Source organism: Dermacentor andersoni, chromosome 8 (assembly GCF_023375885.2).
Source record: "Dermacentor andersoni chromosome 8, qqDerAnde1_hic_scaffold, whole genome shotgun sequence".
NCBI classification, from domain to species: domain Eukaryota; kingdom Metazoa; phylum Arthropoda; class Arachnida; order Ixodida; family Ixodidae; genus Dermacentor; species Dermacentor andersoni.
In genome coordinates this window covers 147,160,400-147,184,785 of record NC_092821.1, presented here as the reverse complement: position 1 = coordinate 147,184,785, position 24,386 = coordinate 147,160,400, and the positions used below count along the sequence as shown (strand labels likewise).

The 24,386-nt window shown below is 48.0% G+C and overlaps 1 protein-coding gene across 4 annotated transcripts in view; it reads left to right on the top strand.

Moving 5' to 3' along the window:
* LOC126528954 (ATP-sensitive inward rectifier potassium channel 12-like) overlaps positions 1–24,386 on the top strand; it is a 145,294-nt gene that overhangs the window by 105,931 nt on the left and 14,977 nt on the right. For 3 of the 4 annotated variants that reach the window (XM_072290026.1, XM_055069506.2, XM_050176541.3), the window contains one exon: positions 20,568–20,908. The exons of the other annotated variant lie outside the window; for it this stretch is intronic. The gene's annotated coding sequence lies outside the window, so the exon portion shown is untranslated. The remainder of the gene's footprint in view (positions 1–20,567; positions 20,909–24,386) is intronic. 4 annotated transcript variants of the gene reach the window in all.

Below are 24,386 nucleotides of genomic sequence, written 5' to 3'. Positions count from 1 at the left end.
GATACAGACATAGATGGATAGTTTGCCCCTGGAAAGTGCGTGAAGAACCCTAATGATGCTAGCGCGCTAAAACCTTACGTCTTACAGCGACCAGTCTAAATGGAGGGATGATGCTGCATAACGTGTAAGATGGCCTTGATTGCGCCCCGCGACTTCTGCAGCTGCAAGACTAAACGATGGAAAACGCGGCTTTGACGGCCACCGACTGTAATAGGCAGACCGCCACACCTGCAGGGGAACGCGTTTGAGGGTTGTCAGTGGATGCGGTGACTTCGACGGACGTCAAGCAGTGTGACAGACGGGCTTTTATTGTTCGGCACGATATCGACGTCCTCGTGTAAATCTACGCGTGTGGTTATGATCTCTCTGCGCTGTAAGAATAGACATGAAAACATCCGCCAGACGACTAAGTGTAATAAAAGCAGACGACATGTCACGGGGACATCATATGAAGGTGCCGTCGCGTTTAGTGAGAGTGGTGGAGCAGACGGCGCTGAATGACGTCGTTGTTTCGCAATATGCTAATGTAGTTTGACGTCATGACGTTTGTGGTAATCGTTTGTCCGAGCGTGAGTAGGCTTCCGGGAAGAACGAAAACAAAACGTGACTTTCAAAGGCAATGGCTAATGAAAGGAAAACGGCTGCACTTACTAGGAAGCGGGTGTGTTACTAACCTGGGTAGAGGTTGTCTGGTTACGAGACGGTGATGGGGTGTTAGCTGTGCACCACCGTGCACAGCTAACATGTGGCATCACGTTGTGTGGGTGCTGAGTAGACGATCGTGAAAAACGTTTCATTTGCATCGGGTCTTAATGTGTTTTTGCTTAGGTGTTTCTGGTTACGACAATGACAGCTTCAAGAAGGCGGTAAAACGATTTTAAATTTGCGTTCGTGCCAACATTTACTCTACACGAGCTGGCAAGTAAATCGACTAGCAGACGAGCCGCGTAGATGTCTCATCGCCGTCATCTGTCCATTCGTGACTCTGGTTCGTGGTGGTGTCGTGCGTTGCCTGAAGACGTCTGCTTCTTAACTGCAACGAGGTGACGCTCACTTTCAGAAGCAATTTGACAATCGATCGTTTCTGCATGCAAGTCGCTTCCTGCCGTTGTATAACTGAACTTAAATTTGCCGCATCTAGAAAAGCATAATGAGTGAATTTGTGTGCTTTCGACTTAATACACTTCAACAAATAGCTGGGCAACGTCCGTTCCAAATGCTAACAGTTATTTCTCGAAGCATGAGCTGTCGGCAGCAAGCTAAATTGACTGCTTGCAATACTTCGTGTCGGAGGTAACCAAACGGACGTGTTATAATGTCATGAATGCAGTTGGTGACAATGGCGATCGCAGTGGTATTAGTAGTGACGACGACTGTAACACTAGAGAGCATTTGAAGGCTAGCGACACGCAATAATTCACTTGTCTCAACAAAGCTTATTGATCCGTTTATAGCGTGAGGAATAGACCACGCGTCGTTATCTCAATCCAGATAACAAACTGTCGCGTTCAGTATATATGAGCTACACGACGAGCGAGAGCGCGGGAAAGCCGCTCACGCAGGTTGGACAGTGGCGCCGTTGGCCGCCGTGTTTCCAAGTTAAAGGAAGAGGAGGTTCCTCTGCTGTTGTTTCCAATTAACATCGCCCCCTTCCTGCCTGCTTTCGCCCTTCCCCACACTTCAGTTCGCAAAATCTCCCGTCTCACCGTGGGACTTTCTCTCTCAAGTTCCGCCACGTTGTCGAATTTGGTAATGGCGGCACTTTGAGCTTAGAGTCAGAGGCTGCTTGCATGAGCCGCTCTGGCTGGCTCAAAATGGCGCCGTTGCAAAATTCAACATCATGGCGGAATCCGGCAGTGTCCGCGATGGTAAGCCGTGTCACGAAAACGATAAGGACACACGCGGTGGCGCCATCTTTTGTGCGAGCTACGCGTCAATAATAGAACCGGTGAAATACCGCAGATAAGAGACAATGAGCTCGCACTGACGTTTGTATGTTGCGAACATTGCAATTGCACCCAGAGAGAGAGAGAGAGAGAGAGAGATGGGTTAAAGGTAGGCATCTGAGCATTAATGCAGAAAACCACGTGACCACGTGGCACAATATGTTGTGCGCTATGTCCAGAGCATATGTACTAGGTTATTTTGTTGTAGAATTTACAAATGACATCATATTAACTTCTTGCCCGAGTACTCCCAAACTAAATGAATAGCTAAAGGGAAGCAATGAAACAGCAAAGTACAGTAAGTATGCTACTTGACAGGCTTTGGGTGTTTGCTCGCGACAACGGAAGAAAAAAAAAAATGTCCCCGTCTGTTCTGAAGGTGTGTGACTGCCCTGACACTGCGCTAGTCGGCGCCACTGTCAAACCTGGGAGACCGCCTGGGGTTGTTTTTACGTGCATCTGTGTGCACGAGCGTGTTTTTTGCATTTACCCTCCCATCGAAGTGCCTCCTCCGCGGTCGGAAGTCGATCCCGCGACCTCGCGCTCGACAGCAGAACGCTATGGCCACTGATTTAGCGCGGCGGGTGTGACAGAGCGGACAACACTCAGGTCTCTTCTTCGCTGATTTTGCCGCTTCGTTCAGCTATCTCTGTCAAAAGGAACATTTGAAAAGTTAGGCCACACGTCGTGATATACTGCCTTCCTACAAAACTGACAGCAAAGCTTGTTCTTTGTTTTTTTGTTCGTTGTACCCAAATTGACAGCGACGGCAGCGCCACCGCATCTCAGCAGCTCCACGCCATTGCCACCCACTAAGATATACCGCAGTGGCTTCCTCCAACTTAAGCGACGCAGCTGCCGGTGCGGTTTACGTTTGATGCAAGTGTACACTCCATATACTTTAGCAAAGGTTGTTCTCAACAATAATACGAAAAAAAGTGCTTTGCATACTATTTCGGTATCCTTAAGTGCTCTGGGGTTATTTTTAGAACTCTGTCATATGTAGCTATTCGGCGTTCTGAGTCAATTGGAGGGATCGTGTAGCCCCGTAAGTTCCCTCGGAACGGACAGGATGGCGATTTTGACAATATGACAGAATTTGGCAGTCTCCAAAATAGCACCCCTGCGCTCCGCGGAAGGTGCCAATCCGAAACTGCTTCTCGGCATTCCAACGCGTGCAACAGCGCCCCCTCTTCCCCCCTCCGCCCCTTAACCCCCCCCCTCCCCTACACTCCCCACTTGGTGGTTTGGAGCTCTGCGCATGCCACCGTGCCCGCGAACCGTGGCGATAGTTCAATGTCAGCGCCCGCGATATTCAAGGCTGCGTCCTTTCGCTTGCCCCTGAGATTCGCGCGGCCTTATTGGAGGCTCGAGGAGAAAGGCTTTGCGATGAATAGACAGATAGGCGCAGAGGGAAAGAGGAGAGAAAGCGCCCTCCACCCCCATAAAAGGATGGAAGCGAATGGACTCAGTCGGGTGAAAAAAGCCTATCTGTCATTCCATTCTGCTCTCTTCACGATATCGCGCGAAGGGTCTGTTTTGTGCGCCTTATGTTGCCTTGACAAAAGGACGCGCGAGGTCGCTTAATGGTCGAGTCAAGCACGCGTGTAGGCGCATATAGAAAGAAATAATATATACGGAAAGGACATCTATAAACAAGAAAGAAATATCAGACGCCTCGAACTTCCCTTTCCCTTACTTTTGCTTTCGCTCGTGGAGATAACAGACGAAAAATGAAGTGGCGAGCAGGAGGCCCGCAACCGGCCGCGTGGTTGCAGACGGACGTTTTGACGGCCGCAGCAGACGGCGTCCTTTATATTTTGGTCCCCACGGTGTGTATCTGGCGCCTTCGTCTTCTATTACAGCGTGCAGCGGACGACGGCTGGATATAGTGTTACCCGTCTGTGTTTTTCCACGCCCTTACTTCTGCTAGCACGCACGCGTACGTGGAACTGTTTTTAGTTGCCCTTCTCGCTGTCAAAGTCGCGTAAGCGCGCAAACGCAGTTAAGTGAGCAGTACTTCCAGTGGGCAAAAGAAACTGCTGTTCCAGTATCCCATGAATGACCGTATCACAAGCCTTGTGTTCCAATTGTGAGTGACAGCAGCGTGTTATTTCTCGGAGCAAGAAGTACACCTTTTCATCGGTTTTGGCAGATTCGTGTGAGCACGAAGTTCTGCGCTGTGTGATAGACTGGCTTTTGTAAAAGTTATATAGATTTCAGTGTGCTCTGTTTTCCTGATCATGGAATTTCGAATTTGTAGTGGTCATAAACTCTTTTATCATGCACAAACTCTTATCATGTCCTGACAAGCCGGTGGTTTTGTGAGCAACGTTTGAATCGCCCTGAGGTTTGATATCTGTGCTTTTGATCGTTATAGAGTAATGCATCGTCAGGCTCTACATGTACGCCGTGCACATGCAGGTGGTGAATTCCCTGTGAGGAGGGCTGAAAGGATTCCTATTCTGCTGCACTATTCTATTGCAGCTGTCCAACAAATAAGAGTTTCATTGATAGGCAGTGTTCATAAACTCTTTTTCTTGTGCACAAAACGGGCAAGCCGGCTCTTTTGTAAACAATGTTCTATTCATCTCGAAGTTGCTAAAAGCAAGAGCTGCTGCTTACAATCTGCTCGAGATTGTTAGAGAGCAGTACCGCATGTGGGTGGTCATAAACGAGATTGTTGTTTACGTTAGAATTTTCACATCATGGTACAAGCCAATTCTCGCCTATGTGGTTCAGGCCACGAAGCGCCAACACCCCTTGTCAGGATACCTGAAACTCCTGTTTGGGATCGAATGCGTAGGCATAAACCATATGCGGAGCACGCCGGGATATGTGCTACAGTCAGCGGAAACGCACCTGAGGCATGTTTATCGCAGAGTGGTTGCTGCTGAACCACAAATATGCCACAGTATATGCCACAACTACCAGGTGCGGCTAGGGCAGTGTTTTCGGCTGTTGGTGCGGGTGGGAGATTGCTAACGGCCCGCATATTTGACCCGGGCACGCGATGTGGATCACATCGTCACGCTGCATATTTCTGCGCTACAGCTGGTGAATTCTCTGCGAGGACGGGAGAAAGAGTTTCTACCCCTATACTGCACTGTTCAGTCGCAGCCGGTAGACAAATACAGCTTTATTAGTGATGCTAAACATGTTTCCAACACGTCACCACGCCAACATTGTGGTACCGTGCAATGTACAAACCTACGAACGAGCAATCGTGAGCACTCCTTTCATTTGCCAGGTAGAGAGCGGTTGGCAACGTCATCCCTGGTCTGAAGTGGTCAGTTCTTTTTCCTGACGCTCCGCAGCTATTCCTGAACGAGAATTTTGCAAACAGGGTCTGTCGTCAGTCTGCTCAAGTGCATTAATGTAGAGAGGCGTTTTTCAACCAACCGAGACGCGCCTCTCCCCCTCCCCTACCCCCACTCTTTCCCGTAAATTCCTGTGTATGAGGGATACCTGCCGTAAAACGACGTGCGAAAACACCCACGTTCCCCTCTCCCCTTATCCGGTCAAGTGCGTGCCTTCTCCTCCCAAAAAGAAATCCTGGCTACGCCACTGCAGGTTAGAGTGAGTTACTGTATGGGCCTCCACGGGGAGCGGAGCTGCTCGTTTTGCTTTCCGTGCGCCGCTCGCACTTCCATTCGCCCAACGTGGTCACGTGGCTCAAGCAGCAACTATACAGCGCGGAGAAGGTACCACTAACGCGCAGGTAAGGGCGACAGCAGCGCCACCGTGTCGCCGCATTGTGCTGCTTCCTCTGATGACCACTGCCAAGACGACTGCTTCCGATACCGGTCTGCCTTCCTTTTCTTCTTGTGCAAAGTTGAGGATCTTTTATTCGCATTTTCTGCTCGTTCGTGCCGTTCGATTGGAGTGTGTTGTTTCGACAAATGGCGTCGGGCGCTTTGCGAAGCGACGGATCATGCGCAATCCTGCATTAATCAATGCCTCGACGCACGCTACGTAATTTTTTGTATTCGCCGAGAAGATACCGAACAATAAAGTGCTCCTCGGAGGTGCTCATCGGATGCTCCACCGGGCGTGTTCCGATTCTGGCCAGTATAGAAAACAGTCTACGTTGTCTGCTAAGAAGACAGCTTCGATCCCAAGCCATGAAACGCATATGGAAGACGTCTATGCGACTTTACGCCACCTTGCATCGACGAGAATAAAGCTATGAAAAGTACATATTATAGCTGTATTCGGACACTTTGCGCTTGCGAACCTTCGAAAAACACAACGTAGCTTACATTATGGCGTATGTTAAGCCTATGAGAAAGCGTGACTAGTTTTTCTTGGGCAGGCTACGTTCCCGTCTAGTTTCCATGTATCCTGCTCAGTCGCCATCTTGTTTAGACGGGCGGAGTAGCATAGTTTTCTTTTTCTTTAGCTTTTCTCTTCACTTCTTCAGAATCGGAACTAAAAGGAACTGACAACTGGCTAGAATGTGTTGCGAGATGTTGATGGAAATGAAATGACCACGATTTATAGTGATACAGTCTGGCAATGCTGTTCGCGATTTAAGTAGGAATTATAATTTTAAGTTGGCAAGGAAAATCTCAAAGACCATTAAGTGGCGTGGCCTGGCGGTGAAATCTTGGTACTTCCGATGTAGTCTATGAGAGCGCTGTACGTAACTAGGCCGCTGTTAAGTACAGCAAACTCATTGCTTAACATTGCAATTTATATGTGATTAGACGCTCGCAGCTTTATTCTGTGCGTATTACAAAGTAAAGAAAGTCCACGCTGACGAGCGGCGCTCGCGTCCCACAATGCATCGCGGCGCACATGCTGTTGTACGCGCGCGAGTTTGCGAGCAAGTAACTAGAGGTGTGTGTCGTCTCCCTGCGAGTACAAACTGACGTCGGCTAGTTGTGCCGTAAATGGGTGCCAGCACTATATTAGTAGAGACATTTAGCCTGTCCGCTATTCTGTCAAACGGGGGTGATTTTGAGCGGATTGCCGGATTTGCGGGGACGTAAACGTGAGCTGCCAAAGCAGTGCAGCCGCCTGGTGGCGTTCAACCAGACAAACACAGAGCTAAAATTGCAGTATATAGCCCACTATATCCTGCTTCACTGATGGTGCAAATTTTCGGGAGCGGCGTAATTGCGAACACGATTACGCCGCTGTAGAAAATATACACCAGCAGCTAAGCCGAGTATAGTAATTGGCTTTGTGTTTGTGTGGTTGAGCTTTGCACTACCCGCTGGCGCCACCAATCTGGAACACTCACCCGCTCATCCTGCAAACCGCCCGCGCTTGCCGGTATACCGGACGCACTAAAATGATCTATTAGAAAGTTTTAGTTTAGGGGACGCAAGCGGCTTGCGTACGCAAGAACTAGGGGCGACGGTACTGCGCATGCGCCGAGCCCCACGTCTGGGTCTGCGCATGCCCAGCACCGTCACCCCTAGTTCTTGCGTACGCAAGCCGCTTGCGTTCACTAAACTAAAGCTCTCTATTATCTCACACGTTGCTACGGCAACACGTTGAACTGCGCGTGACGATTGAAAGCGTTGTTTGGCTTTCGAAAAGTTGGCTTGGCTTGGCTGAAAAACGCTCTTGACTTGCTAATGACCAAAGCAGTTGGACAGGAAACAGCGAAATAACGTAGCTGTATTATAGGAGAAATAATTTCACACATCGTAAAACATGGATCGCGGGAACATCGGCTTGATAAACAAAAATAATGCAATTTCTGTCAGCTACGGGCCTCACTCGTCGTCTGCCTCCCTCTAATACCGGCGTGTAATGGCTATCGTGCTCAACCATCACCGTTTTCAGCATGCTTCCAGTGAACGACTATGCATCCTTAGTGCAGATCGAAAAAGATTCTGATAAAAATTGTTCCACAGCGCTTTCCCCCACGTTGCCACTTCACAATTAGACGCTCTCACCGGTAAGCTTTCCACTGCTCTAAAAAATGGGTGAGGGGGGTACCATGAAAATTGGTTGTCTGTCCCTTTGAGATGGCCACCGGCTGCCCACTTAGCTGTCAATTTAGCCAGCTACGGCGAGTATTAAAACAGCCTCAGCTTCCTGTGGGAGCGCATGCAGTACGCAGCTTGCACCATGCTGTTGCGAAAACGGCCGAACGCACAGCCGCGCCATCTCTGCCGAACGCTATTACCGTAAACTCGACTGACTCACAGACGCTTTCTTCAGCGATGTGGGCGGCGTACTTTCGAGAACTGCTCGTGCTGCGTTACGTTATCCTGCATTGCACCAGGGCCTTCCACCGAAGTTGCCTTTCTCGTTTCGGTCTCGGCCAGCAAGAACCTCGGGTATCCTTGCCCGGACAAGTGACGTACTACGTACGGCCGTGCGGGACTGCCGTGTACGGGATGTTTCAAGCAGCCGTTTCGGGTTGGGGCGCTGTTCCGCGTTGCGCAGGTGAAGGGGTCTGTCGGTTACTGCGCGAAGAGATGTTTCTTCCTTGTCAGAAAACCGAATTTTGTTAAAAGGACACTAAAGCGAAACAATAAATTAGTTTAGACTAATAAAGCATTGTCTGAGAACCTGCAGGCAGTAATTTGAAAAGAATAGTTTGATTATTAGGTGAGAAAATGAAGGTCGAAGTAACAGTATTTGAATTTCGCGCCGAAACCCCGACGCCGCTACGTCAGTGTGACGTCAGGAACTCCAAAGTATGTTTTCGCGTTTGGGCCGCGTTGGCTGAGTAAAGGTTCCCGAAACCTGCTATGTTTAACATTTGGTGTCTTAAGAACACAATGTTGTCAACCTGTACCGCTGTATAAGTAAGTAGGTCCTAGAAGATGTCAAAGATGTCATCAAAATCCATGACGTCACGGTGGCCAGGTTCGGGAACTTCAAGGAGGCGTCGCCACCCGTATTTCGTTCTTGCGCTCTTTCTGACTTCCCAAGCGTCTTATCGTGGTAAGAGTGGTGTTTTTAGTGTCGTAGAAAGGTAATTTACTGATGCAGAAGAAATCATTTTTCTCTTTAGTGTCCCTTTAAGCAGACGTCGAGAGGGACTAGAAAACCACCGCTGAATGAAATGACCAATATTATGTGATAGAAACGGGAGAGATTTGATGCGGTCGACACATACTATATATCACCGCCGTGCTGGAGAGGTAATTTTTTCTCCTAACAGTAACCCACGCTGAACAAGTTATTAGAGAGGCTCGGCGAAACATTTGCGGCCAAGAACGCCAGGCTAATGTGCAGCATCGCCGCCACCTTCGTTTTCCCGCACAACTTGGAAAAATTAGGCAGAGCGTTTGCTTCGAACAGCGTAATAAATATTGAAAAACATAGCGCGGTATGGACAAAAGTGGAGAGAGAGGACAGGCGTCTCGGCTTGTCCTTTGTCCCTTACTGCGCTATGTTTTTCAGTATAAATACGATGAATAACCAACATGCCCAAGCATATATTCCCTCCTGAAGTGTCGAACAGCGATGGCAACAACGCAGCGGTCTCGCACATCTTTCGTTTATTCCAGTATTTTTTTTGCAACCTCGCGTTTAAGTACGATATCGCGTCATCCACCGTTTAGTTATTTTCATTTTGTTTTTCATGAAGATCAGCCTTCTTTTCTTACCATCACTCATAGCGCCTTAGCCCATATACAAGTGACGTAGAGCACCAGGAACTACGTCCTTTCAACCTTTCCGGCTGATCCCCTAGATAAGTGTGTCTCACGCATCGCTGACCGTATGATCCTGGACATCGGGATATAACCAGGATCGCTGACCGTGTGATCCTGGACATCGGGATATAACCAGGATCACTGACCGTGTGATCCTGGACATCGGGATATAACCAGGATCGATGACCGTATGATCCTGGACATCGGGATATAACCAGGTTCGCTGACCGTGTGATCCTGGACCGGGATATAGCCAGGATCGAATCCCGGATGGGCTTCGTGGGCGGGATCACTGCTGCTCTGGCCTCAGACTTCGCTTCTTTTCTGCCACGGCGACACGACGGCGATATGAAACCACTACACGACGACGGCAAGGCTGATGCAACCATTGCACGGTGTCTTTGCCACGTAGGCTCGAACAGTCATTGCGATTCCATTCAGCAACAGTCGAGTATTCAAAGATACGGAATGTGAAACAAGTGGTGCCCTACATCACTACCCACCCCCCAGCAACGGCCACCCTCAGAGTAACGCACGGAGTATACATCGAAGGTCGTGCTTGTTGCACTTGGCCGAAATGACCAGTGACATCTTGGCCGCCGTGTTTTTTTTGCACCACCTATTCTGCTTTTGACTAATGGTCTGATTATCCCAGGCGCTCGGTTCATGCTCGACGTTTTGAAATTTAGCGCTTTTTTAAAATTCTTTTATAGAGATACCAATATTTCGTCTGTCTAAAAAACTTTTAGACAGTTAGATTTTGTTCGGTCTAAAACGTCTTACCTTTTTTTTCTGTCTTTCTCGAAAAAGAAAAAAAAAAGAAAGAAAGAACGCGGTATACCTGAGAATTCGCCCAGGCTTGTCAACTGATGAGCTTGTGACCAGCGAGCTCATCAAATTGTCCCGCATTCTGATTAACGTGTACCGAAACTTTCCTGTGCGCAAGAATGTCTGCATTTCCGTATTTCAAGGTCACCGTCGAAATGCGGCCGTCGCGCCTCAAGGTCTGAACCATACGCGACCATATTCAGCGTCGGAGCACCATGTAATAGCTGCAGGTTACCGTGGCCGTTTGATCACTTGGTAACCGCATTACACCTGTACAAATAATTTTCTGAGACATGTCGTTGTTGTACGCGTTGCGTTGGTCATTTCAGCGACTTCGTCTGCATGGATCGGTGGCTATAACCTTGATGTGCGGTACGCTGATCAGAACAGATCCGCACACACACACACACACACACACACACACACACACACACACACACACACACGCGCGCGCGCGCGCGCGCGCACGCACACGCACACAAACACAAACACACACACACACACACATTCAGTTTCGAAACAGCTCCACGCGAGGAGGGCGCAAGTTATACTCGCGGGCAACTTTCTGTGGCTGTGAAAGGAAAGCTACGGAGGCAAAGCACGCGCAAATGATAGCGCTTCTGAAAAGAATCCTTCGTTTTAATTCACGTCAGTTTAGGCTGGGGACGAGAAAACGTAAACACCTTGCTAGCAACAGTTAAGACAAAACACACCAGTGAATGTGAAAGCTTACTTATTTTCCGACTTTTCCGACAAACGACGACTTTTCCGACAAACGCGAAGCCGTCGCACGTGGAACCTGCGTCGATTCGGCGTCCGTTCCGAGTAACCAAAATCGCTTTCAACCGCCAATGAACTACCTGGCGCTGTAACGCTGCGCAGAAGCTCCACCCCCGTAGCTTTCTTTTCATAGCCACAGAAAGTTGTCCGCGACTATAGTTGGGGACTCCGATTGCACTGGCATGTGGATTTGTGTCTGATGATGATGATTTCTCACGTTAACCATTTGCGTACCTGCCAACCTGCGAACATTAAAATTCATAACACGTTTTCGGGTATGAACCCAAAGGGTGGTGGGGGAGGACAACACTTATTTATTTAAAGTATGCTTTGAGCACACGCCCCTTTTGTGCGATACGTACGCACTTTATTTTAGGGTGGTTTAGCGTCAGACGCAGCACACTTGAAAGAAGTGAGAGTGACAGGCAGCGAATCCTTTTTTTTTTTGCTTATCGCAGTAAGTCCTTCAACGACATTGTTGTTGCAGATTTCGCCCACTTAAGTAACTTGTCTAAATCTACTTGCTCAAAGCAAGCGCCCTCTTTAACCCTTTTCCTTCCACGAGATGCTTGGAGACAGACGAGCGACACAATTTTTTTTTTCGAGCATCACATATTGTAATATACTTGATGAAACATTCGTGCAACACCGTAAAACTATTCTAAATTCGTGAAAATTCACACACTTGGCAGGGCAGGCAATAGAAACGCGGCGGAGGCAAAAAGTCATCTATATACGTATATAACCTGCTTGAGCTAATCAAGTTTAACATATATATGAAGAGGCATTTTGTCTATAGCTCTTCTTTATGTTTTCTTTTTCTCTGTATGTTGAATCGATGGGGGCTAAATGCAAAAACGCCCGTGTCTTGCTCATTGGGGGCACATCGAAGATCTCCTCGTGGTCAGAGTTGATCCGGAGTCCCCCACTACAGCGTGCCTCACAATCAACTCGTAAATTGCCCGAGGATTCAATAATTTCTTTGTACTGTAAAATCAGCTGGGCCTGTACCGAACCCAGTTTCATCCCTGCTTGTGTTCTACTAATACTCTAAACGTCTCTTGTTTATCTGGACCGTTGAGCTGCTCACATCAGCTTCAAGCTCCTGCGCTTCCGGAAGCTGGACGTTCTCTATGCGGCCCTGGAGTTCTGTTGGACATTGTCGAATTACGCCACATTGTCGGATTCGCCATCTTGTCAGCTCCGATTTGTCTGCAGAGGGCTGCTGTGGCCCCTTTGTTTGAGTCAAAATGCCGCCACTGCAGAATTTGACAATATGTTGGAATTTGACGATGCCCAACATAGCACCCATGACTGGATGAATAACTCGGCATTCTAAGATTTTCACCTATCACCTTGGCATTTATAAACGTACGCCACCAGGCAGTGGCGTAGCCAGAAGTTTGTTTCAGGGGATTGGGGGGGGGGGGGGGAGGGGGGTTGTCACATACTTGACCGGGGATGGGGAGGCACACAGAACTCTCGGGGCCTGGCGCAAATGCCTGGTGTGCCCTAAAGCCCCTGCATACGCGCCACCGCCGCTTTCTCGTGTATGGAGGGGCTTTAGTGTGCCCTGGGTGGATGTTATGAGCGCCCTCTTTGGAATGGGGTGGTGGGTTGTACCACCAAGCTCTTGTTATTTTAGGATGGATGGATGGATGGATGTTATGAGCGTCCCCTTTGGAACGGGGTGGTGGGTTGCGTCACCAAGCTATTGCCATTATGCTGCCTAATGTCCTAAATGTCCTATACCTAGGCTAAAAAAGAAAAAGAAAGAAAACACTATGAACTACCACACCCAAGTTTTCTGATCCCCTAGTGCGAACTGTGCTTTTGTACGTCTCCGTCTTTTGTCGTTTGCCTACTTCTCTTCTACCAATTCTCCAATCGCCTCTTACTTTACCCCGGCTACGCCGATGCCACTTGGTGGTCAGTGTCGGGGAAATCTCGCCGCTTTTCTGAACGGCAAACAAAAGCTAGTTCGATCGCTCATTGTTCACCGATTGCAAAAGGCTCCTGAAAAAATGCGTTCCGCGTGAATACTCGGGTAGAATGACTGTCAAAAACCGCTGAAATGCCTCCGCGTCGCCGTTGCGATTCGCGCTCCACATTTTCGCTCGCTTGAAAGTCGTCGCGACGAAGAACGTCGTCCAGTCCCCCCCCTCCCATTTTCACCCCATCACCCCTGCTGCGCGAGTCAGGCAAAGTTATGGAGCTCCGTGCTCTAATGAGCTGCTGGCGAGGAAAGCCAGTCAGGTGATTCCAAGAGGCGCATGCCCTGTATATAGAGCACTTCTCTTTTGGAAAGCTGCGTTCGGTGTCCTTGCTGCAAGTCCTAACTGCCTTCGTTGTTTTCTGCTCTCGCTTCTTTAGCACGTCAGTATGTGACACGACGGATTCTTGGAAACCGTGATGAGCGCCGGTGTTTCTTTTCTCTTCCCTGCGCGCAGTGACGACAGGCTAATCTATTGGAACGACGGAAGCCTTGCGTAAGACGCGTTCTTCGAGTTCCGGTAGACATTGGCTGGAGAAGGCTCTGTACTCGCGCTTACTTTAAACGCTAGCGGGCGCTCAACATTTGACAGGCCACGCGGGACAGAGGAGAGAGAGCACGAAATATTGCAATGTACCGGAAAAGCGCTCGTAAAAAAAAAATACAAAGCTGGCATAATCCCTTGAAAGCTTCATGCACAAACACCCACGGAGCGTGGGGCAATCCTGTCGTCTGTTGTTGCCGCTGTGCTCAGGTATACGTCGTCTATTTGTGAGGAAATGCTGTGCCGTCGTCTGCTTAAGCGTTTGGGCACACCCTGATCGTCTGTTCTCGAGCCGAGCGCACACGACGACCCCGAAATTGTGGGGCGTCGGAGCAGAAGTGAAGAAAATGGAAGTTCGTGCGCGCGTGGCAGACGAGAAATCAAGGGAATCGGCAGTGATTGGCTAGCCCCCGAGGCTAGTGACCTTGAGCACGTGACCTTCCCCGACCAGTCAGCGAGGCAACCAAAGTAATGCAGTCATGAGGCAAGGCTGTCGACACGTGCGCTACGCGTATCTCGTATGAGCTGCCTTTTACCACTGTCCTTAATCAAGGCCTTGCATTTCTTGCCACTTTAGTCCACTGTAAACCAGCATGGCAAGCACGTGTAGTGTGTGAGTGGCGAACTTACTCCAGAGTGTTTGAGTAGCCATTGCGATGTAAACGCCGACTTAATCTATTGCATTCCTGGAATTATCGGAAGAACTGCTATGCTATACTGTTATTGATCTTGCAAGGAAGAGTAGTAACCTTTAAGTGAATAGCTATGCCGACTTGCGCTGAGGTATGGTGGAGCGACGTTTTCACATTTACCTTTAAACTATTAACCTTACATTCGCCCGTACACAAGGACAGCAGGGAAAACAGAACACACTGAAACTCTGGTGGATCTCTCAACAGTCTGTCACACATGCCTGAAATACCAATCCGCTAATCAGAATTATTTTCACTTTCCTTTCGCTCTAGTGCGAGTGCTTCGAACACCGCTGACCATGAAATCACACTCGCGACGTGGATGCAAGACAATAAGGATTGATTCAGCCACCTATGCTATCACGTGCGAAAGAGGCGGTGGAGAAAAAAAGAAGCGCACGTTTCGATGCCGGTTGCGATTGACCGAATCGAGGCGTCCAACCCGACGACCTTCTCGCACAGAGCGATCGAAACCGCAGCGACCGCCTCTTTGTGGCGTGCTAACGAACCGAAGCGGTGCCCTTGCACTTTCGACTGAGATCCGGTCCGGTGCGGTTCCAACCGGAACCGAGACGTTGCCCGGCATTGCGCGAGTTTACAATGACCCCGTTGTGTATGGAGAGGATCCGAACGAGAAAAAAAGAAAGGTGCTGGAGGCTTGCATGCGCGACCTCGAAATGCAATCTTAAAGCGTGAAGTACGCATTGCGAAGCACAGAGGGCGCTGCGCGCGCATGTTTAAAAAATTTCCCGCCAAGGGTTAGGGAGAGCAAAAAGCGCGCGTTTCTTTGTAAGGTAAAGCCAAACACGAGTAGTGCCTGTAGCCTGGTGTAGTCACACTTCACCCTCGGTGCTCAGATGAACGGCTTCTCACGCCAGGTACGTTGGGCGACGGCTCTTAACTCCTTTCTGTTCGAATTTTGTTCTTGCAGTAACGAATATCTTCTATTCTGCGCATCTTGGGCGAGGAAAGCAACAGAGATTACGAAATGAATTCACTGATCAGCTTTTCACGATATAGTGAGGTTGTGTGTGCCTGTCAGGAAGGCAGTATGTATTGCAGGGAGATTTTTTTTTTTTTGGGGGGGGGGGTGCTTCAGGCTTATTAATCTTGGTCACGAGCGTGCGAAGAGCGGAGACAGAGACCGAACACACATGCCCGCGGTGAGAAATGCTACGTGCTTTAGGTTCTCACAATGCAGTACAGGGGCCTTTTCTCAACGTGCGGACCTTAGCGAAATTTCGGGGAAAACCAACGATCTGCAGCACTAAGTTTGTATGAAATATGTAATTATAGCTGTTGGTTTTCTGATTTCTCTAGTTAGTTCCGACTATTCTTTTCTTTCTGTCCAATACCCTGTAAAGCATTCCGAATCCTACAGGAATCGTTGGAACAGAAAGGGTTAAATGTGTTGCACCGGTAAGGGAGTTATTTGACCCTTTGCACCGGGTCCTTACTGTTGGGAACGCTTCCTGCGTTCACTGTGATCCTCAGGGAAACACAGTATGATGATGATGATGATGATGTCCTTGATGAGTTTGGCGCATACCCACTCACGGGGATCGGCCAAGAGACGGGCTGACTTTGCTTATGTGTTCAGGAAATTAAAGAATCTATAATTTTGTTGCATAGATTTAAGCGAGGAAAATTCAAAACGGTTCAGTAGACTGTCATTCAATCAAGAGAAAAAAATTATATATAATATAAATCAGGCAACCAGCTAACCATCTGTACGGAGTGCTTGGGCGGCGATTTTTTATTTTTTTTACAGTAGTATATAGAGGTGCTCTTTTACACTTCCCTAATACTTGCACTTTCTGACACTTTCTTGAGTGTACTTCTCGTCGTACGACACACTCTATATAAAGAATAAAGATTGCACCCTTCGGAGCTTATCTTGTCCCTAAACAACAATCGTAATCAATCTTGCGCGCCTCTCCTTGCGCGCCCGGTATTTCCAACTCGCGAACGGCACGCGCTCTATCAGCGTGACGTATAGCATTGTCGAGAGGCAAGTAGCAAGCGCAGAGTTTTTCAAGGAAGGAAACGCAAGCAAAGCAGGATGATTCCTGTTGTGGGGACAAGGTTTAAGCCCCAAAGGGTGCAAATTCTTTTTTTTTTTTAATGACTGCTGTCATCTTTCCATAATTGAGATAATTTGCTTTCTTGTGTATACGGAACACAGTGATACCCTAAGTGGTGCAAAGATTTCGAGAGTGCGCAGAACACCAGTGCCGAAACCACGCTGGGCTCTGTGTTCGACCTGTTTTGCGTCGTGGTTTCTATTCGCATAGTTTCTATTTGGCACGGTCTGCTCACGCGACGGGCCCACAAAATCAATGCGCGTGCGGATATTCCCTGCACAGAGTGCGATTTTGACAGCTATCACCGATATGCCCCGATGTTTCAGTTTACACTCAAGTGTTGTACCGCGTGTATGGTGCAACGGTAGGTGCAACAATGGTAGTCGCTACCTTTTCCTCAGAGGCTTATGCCGGGTGCTTTGCTTGTATCGCCCTGACGCCGGAACCAAGATTCAGAGAAATGCAATTCTCGTGTAATAATGGTGACGATCGCTGCTTCGGCAAAAAAACATGGCACTCTGTTAGGTATATAACGCGGGGTTAATGCGACAAATAGGATAAAGGGTGCAACGTGATGACATTGGTTGTGAATTCTCTCGTTCCTGCTCTCTGTGCACGTGCTTCGGTAGGTTTAGGCAATTCTATAACATTCTTGTACGTTGAATTTGAGTGTAAGAAAAAAAAAAAAAGACCGCAAACATGTTTTGAGGCAGCAACAATAACCTAGCACAAGTGAAGTTCAGCGACTGTTATCGGTGGCCGTTTCTGCCGGTGGTGGCAGATCGAGCGAAGCTCGTCGTGACGTCAACGTCAACACAAGCTACAGGCCGTGACGTCACCACGACGCGGTCGCGCTGCCGTTATAGCTTCGGTGCAGGCATATATGGCATGCATGCAGATGATCATGGGGACTTATTAATGCAATTAACGTAGTGCAAAGGCACTTCTTTCTCTTTGTGCGCCGGCACCACAGCTAAGTACACGTTCCTTTAGAAGCAAGAATTTAATACAAATAAAGACAAGAACGAACTCTTTATTAAAACGCCAAATCAGGATCGCCTGGAATAGTGACTTTCATTAATTACTATTATAGAACATGGGTTATCTCACGTTTTCGAAAGGCGATCAGAACTGTATTTTCTATTAGTTTCCCTTGTTCTTCCTTAGTAATAGCAAATGTTTTTACATGTGATGCAGTCTACCTGTTTGGTTATTAAAGCGTGGCTGTTACAGCTCTTCTTTTTTGCGTTTTGATCACCTCATCGTATCTGATGGCGTTGCGTACAAACGCCTGTGTGTGATGTCTTGGTAGTCTTTGTTGTATTGTCACTAGCTGTGCCCTGTGTTATGGCGGCGTTAGGAACCAGTGCAGGCGCAGTTTCTTTTTCTGCCTATAACTCAGGCATCGTGGTAATCGTGTAGTTTAACGCATTGTCGTAATCCACATAAATTGCGACAAACTCTGCTGGCGTGAGTTTCTTGGAGACGGTGTGTAATGAACAGTTAAAAGCAACATTTGTTCTTTCAAATATTATCCTTCATCACGACGGATAGCCGTGATATGCGAGAAGTACATGTAGTCGTCTTGTTTTAATACGTGTGTCTAAGCGTTCGATTTGCGCATTTGCATACATGCTAAGTTACTTACATTTAAAGAATCCGAGAGCCTGCCCCAAACCGCACCAAATAAGTAAGTCTCAATGCGACGGCCGGCCCGTCATACTGACTCGCTAAGGAAAACAGGCTGTAAATTGCTAAGCGAAATCTCGCGGCGTTCACTGTTGCGAGCCAAGCAGCGTTTCTGTAGGAAGTGGCTGGGAATCGTGCGATAAAATTGTTTTTTTAATATAAATATGCTACCAATTTTGTTTCAGTGCGATAGCAACCGTACGGACACTTTAGGCGCGTTCCGCCCGCCGTTGGTGGCGCCGTGCTATTCCAGTGGGACCGCGCATGCGCCGGCCACACGCCATGCGGTGGAAGTCGCTTGATGCGCACGAGCTTCGGAGGCGTGGCACAGTTTAAATTGTCAATGGAGCGGCAGCACGGAACGTTCGCTCCGAGGAGACAGTCACGCGCGCTCCCCCATTGCCGGTGCTCCTACCATCAAACCGGCGTTGTAACCGCCATGTGTCTGCGCTCATCGCGTGAACGCTTTCCGTGTGTTCATTTGGAGACTGCGTGACGCGTGTTTAGTTAGTAAGCGAATGTTTACTCGATATGTGCTGCTCATAAATTTACGAACGTTCGCGCAATATTAAAGTTTTCGTGCGTCCGGTATGCCGGTATCGTTTGCGGATTACCGGGTTGCCGGAGGCGTAAACGTGAACGGGTGAGCGGCGGGATTAGTGGTGCAGAGCTCAACGAGACATGCACATCTATTGCACCTACCGAGTGTGTTCTACTTCACTGCCCGGTGTTAATTTTCGGCGGCACCGGCGTAATTGCGATCACGTTGCCTTTTTAAATGTGTATTTTCGACGACTGCATTCATGGAACACGCAAATGTCTCTACAAGGCATTATGGTTAGATGGAGCGTCACAAGATGTATCTACCGGCGTCCGGCAATCCGGTGTTACGCAAACGCCATCGCCTATACCGGAATAACGGACACGCCAGAACTCTCTAGTCTAATATTGAGCTATCGCTGTCAGTTCTTCGCCCTTTGGGCTAAACTGCGAATTTTTTTCTTCGGTATAGCTGCCTCACTGTTAACAACACTACAAATTTTCGCGCTATATGTTGCTACGCCGTCGAAACATCATAGAAAGTTGTGTCTTGTCTGCAAACGTAGGGTGTGTTCGAATTCTGGCCAGCAGTATCCGAGGTAGTCTACGTAGACAGCTAAGGAAACAGCACTTGGAACGCGTATGGAACTTTGGAGAAGCCGCCTCTGCGACGTGATGCCACGCCACATCGCGTTGACAAAAGCGATGAAACGCACATATTATTTCTGTATTTGGGCTCCTTGCGTGTGCGAACCTATGAAAAACACATGACTTAAGTGCATAGGAAAGCGTGAATACGTTTTATTGTGTGCAGATGACCTGATCCCGTCGAGTTTCCAAGCCTTCTGCTCTGCTGCCATCTTGTTTGGGCACCAACGTAGTCTGTATCACACTGTAAGAGTATTCTTACACTGTGGTCTGTGCTGTATCGATTCTGACTTCGGTGCTGTCTTCGCGAAGTTGTCTTCTTTGACGTCTTCGTCAGAATTGGCACGAGACTTAAAATGGGCGCTCTTTGCTTAGCCGTCTACATTACTGTCTGCGGCGAGTGTTGGAACACAGCGGTATTGCTATTTGCGGAATACCGGGTTACCGGTGAGGAAGGGTACGGCATCAGCAACGCTGGTAGTGACATCTGTGACGGAAGTTTAACCAGAGCAGACAAAAAGCTAATACTGTTGTGACCTGCCATATATTTCACCAAACCGCAGGTGTAAATCATCGGTATCGGCGTTATCCTTAACGTGGTTTTTTATTATTTTCTTTCTACGACAACGCTCACACGACCGAAAATTCGTTTTAAAGCATTATAGTTGCACAAATTTAAAGCTTAACAGGATGTCGCTACCGTTTGTGCTACTGCCATCACTCTGCTACTGCCTACACTCTAAAAACGGTTGCACCCTTTGGGGTGTATATTTGCCACACAGCAGTAATCGTCATCTGTCTTGCTTGCGTTTCCTTTCTTTAACACGGCGAGCCCGGTACTTCCAAGTTACGAACAGCTTGCGCATTATCCGCATGACAGATCATTCTCGACAGGAAAGTATCGAGCGCAGCGTTTTCAAGCAAGGAAACGCAAGCAAGCCAGATGACGATTATTGTTGTGTGGCAGATATTCACTCCAAAGTGTGTAACTGTTTCTAGAGCGTATAATCAGGTAATCCGTAAACAGTAACAAGTTTACGGACGAGTTCAAACGCTCTAATAGCTATTATCAAAAGCTACGAAAACGTAGTAGCTGCTTGCACTAGTTTTCTTTTTAAGTATAAGGGCGAAGAAGCCTAGCAAAGTGATAACACGTGTACCCTCCCCGCCTTTTTTCTACCACCCATCTTTTCAGAACGCTTCTACCAGTGGCCAGACAGTTGCCCAGACTTTGCTCTGTAGAACTCGCAGCGAGATCGGAGCGCAGGCCTGCAATGCCTGATTGATCCGAGAGGCGTCCCTTTTCGTCCCGTCCTTTCGGTCTCGCGATACCCTACAAGCAGATTTCTTGGACGACTGCTGCCAGGAAGCAACAACCAGTTGCACGACAGGGAGGCGAAGCTTCGGCGGAAGCAGATCGACCGAAGGCGTCGGCAACGCTGTGCACAGCAGCCTTGGACATCATCCGCGCGGCATGATCTTGAGAGACTCACCTTCAGCCAGCTGACCGTGGCTTCTGGGGAATAAGGAGAAGCGGTATGCATACGTGACAGCTTTTGAAAGGTTTTTTTTCGAAGAAGCTGGCTGAATGAACGAATTTTCTTTTCTTTCTCTTTTTGCTTAATTTTTTTAACCCGAACTAAGCAAGTCTTTCACAGATGGTCTAGTGTCTGCGCACAGACCGTGAGAATATTCAGAATCTGCTTGATCTTTTTTTTTTGCATCCAAGAATTGTCAGCACCAGTGTATGTAGCTGAACAGAACATCTTGCGGGCCTACGGTTGATTCAGTATTGAAGACCTATACTCATTGCGCGAGAAGGGAAACAGACAACACAAAGAGAACGAACATGAAGAAAGCTTGAGCGCGAACTACCAACAGTTTTATCGGGGAGTTTTAGGTTAGGTTGATGCAAACGTTAGGGTCCCCTAGCGCTTGGGGCCACGCTACTGCGCATGCGCAGTACCGTGGCCACAAATCTAAACATTTCTATGGAAGCGTGGGCCTACGTGTATCGGCAAAATGTGCTAAAAGCCAGTGCTTGCATGTAGGCTGTAAAATAATTTACACCCTTAAAAGTGAAAAGGGTGTAAATGTTCATAACTCCCACCTTTAAGGTGTCATTTAACTCAGACCTTAAGGGCGTCAGACACATTTACACCCTTAAAGTGAAAAAGGGTGTAAATGTGTCTAACACCCTCGAGGTCTGAGTTACATAAATAACACCCTAAGGGTGGGAGTTAACGCATTTACACCCTTTCTCACTTTTGAGGGTGTAAATTATTTTAGTCAACTCCGCGCTAATCGCAATGCGTAAATAATTATTCCTAGAGTGGCAGTCTTTTTCTCAAGCGACTCTTCATCAATACAGAAATCGTCGAGGGGTGTCGCAGCATGCTAATACACACTCCCATTGGGGTGTAATTTTTCTAACATTACTTGTCATCGCCATTGTGCGCAGTTTACAGGCACGCGGCCTCCCTTCAGCGCCATTTGCAGATATGCGCTACTGGTGTGTTAAGGAAGTGCCTTAGAGTGTTTTGCAGTATTTTCTCGCTTTATTTGAGATGAGTGTTTTGCGCAGAATCGGTGTCGTCGCCGAGGTTATAATTTGATTCAGTACTGCTTAGGTGCTAACAAACAGAAATACACGTTCGTATACGTTACAGGCAAACCATTTTGACTCTCCAGCAAATAGTACTTACCTTCATCATGAGACTTTGCATCCCTTCTGTTGCATCTTTCCACCGTAACAATCATCCAACACTTCAGCGTGCGCTTCCTTTCAAAAAACCTGTATGCACGTGCAACAATAGCACACTTTACGTAGAAGCTTAAAAATGTTATTACCCACCGCGGTAGCCTAGCGACTATAGTGTAGTGCTGCTAAGCACGAGGTCGCGGGATCGAATCCCGGCCGCCGCTGCACCCATTTCGATGGGGGCGAAATGCAAAAGCCCCCCGTGTCCTGTGTATTGGGGGCACGTTAAAGACCCCTGGTGGTCAAATTTAATGCGTAGTCCCCCACTACGGCCTGCCTCATAATCAAATCGGGGTTTTGGCACAAAAACCCCAGAAATTCAATTCTATTAAATCGTTTATCCGTGATTATGATGATGATAGTTGGCACTCGGGATAAGTGTGTCCAAAAAGGGTATGCCCGTAAAGACTACGTCAAGTTTGCGGTGCACCGTTTAATCATAGTGCTCCTCAAAGAGGGTGTCCGTGCAGACACGGCTTCGAGATTTCGTTTGAACTGGTTAAAGGAAACGAAAGCTCCGTAAGACGTAAACCATGTAGGGCGTGGAAACGACACGTTTGTTATTGTTGTTGCGGTGACAACACTTCGCGAAGTGTGCCAACTGATTTGTGACAACTATTGTTGCGGCTTGTTGACAGCTGTAGGGCTGGGACACAGGACTAACTCTCACGCCCTTTGGCGAATACCTCCTGGTAGCGATTATTGCCACTTGTTAACAAAGTGTCTATAACGCTTCTATTTCGCGCACTTTCTGTGAAGACCTCTGCGGCAACTGTTGATTGCAGCCTCTTGGTGACCTAGGGCATGGTTCAGGATTAACTGTCACGCCCTTTTGAGACGACCTTCCTGACGATTGTTGTCGCTTGATAAAAAAAGGATCTAACCTACAGTTAAGTTTCAGAGCCCTTTTCTTGAGGATCTCAATGGCAACGATTGTTATCGCTTGTTAACAACGGGCCTAACAGAGAGTTAACATTTACACTACTTTTGTGAAGATGCACTGGCAGCGATTGTTATCTCGTGTTAACAAAAGGTGCAAAACGGTGCTACCTTTCACTCCTTTTTCCCGAATACTTTCATGTTAACGCCTGGTTGCTGCTAGTTGTTTACAAAGGCGCTAACATAATGACACGTGCACTTGTTCATCTTTTACGGTTAAGTGCTTTTCACCGCCTAAGAAATGTTTTCTCTCAGCGCGGGACGTGCCCGCATGTACCGGAAGTTTCTGAAATGTTATCGATTGTTCTCTTGTCATCGAAGCTTGTGTAATCTGTTTGCACGTGTGACGCGAGTTGTGTAGAACTTTCTGGAAGACACGCGGGTACCAACGATTACTCTGGAACCTTGGATGACTCGTGTATAAAAGCCGACTCACTTGACCGGCAAGTCAGATTTTCGACGATCGCCAACTGTGTTCGCCGCTATCGTTGTGCTTTGAGTGTAGCCTGTTTTTGAGGGCACAGGTTCGCCCAATAAAGCACTAGTTTCGCCATGCACAGTTTTGCTGCTTTGTTCACCGTCACTACCACGTGACAATATGGAGCTTACTTTCAAACCCTTTTTATGAATACATTGTTGGAGACTGATATACCTTGCTAACAAACGACGTAACGCAAGATTAAATAACTTTCAGAACCGTTTTGTGAAGACGTTCGTGGCCGCGATTGTTAGCACTTGTTAACAATGGGCCTACACTCTTGAGACGGTTGCACCCTTTGGGGTGTATATTTGTCCCGCAAGAATAATCATCATCTGCCTTGCTTGTGTTTTCTTTCTTGAAAACTCGGCGCTCGCAACTATCCTGGCGAGAATGCTGTGTCACGTTAATAACGCGCAAGCCGTTCGTTACTTGGAACCAGGGGCTCGCAGCCTTAAAGAAAGGAAATGCGGGCAAGACGTACGGATGACGATTATCGTTGTGAGACTAGATAAGCGCCAAAGGGTGTAATTTATTTTAGTACACTCTACAAACGGTTGCAACCTTTGGAGTGTAGATTTGCGACACAACAATAATCCTCATCTGTCTTGCCTGCATCTCCTTTCTTTAACGCTGCGAGCCCGGTAGTTCCAAGTCACGAACGGCATGCGCGTTATCAGCATGACAGAGCAGTCTCGACAGGAAAGTATCGAGCACAGTGTTTTCAAGAAAAGAAACGCAAGCAGGACAGATGACGATTATCGTTGTGTGGCAGATATACACGCCAAGGGGTGCAACTGTTGTTAGTGTAATGTAACCTAGGCCTAACTTTGAGT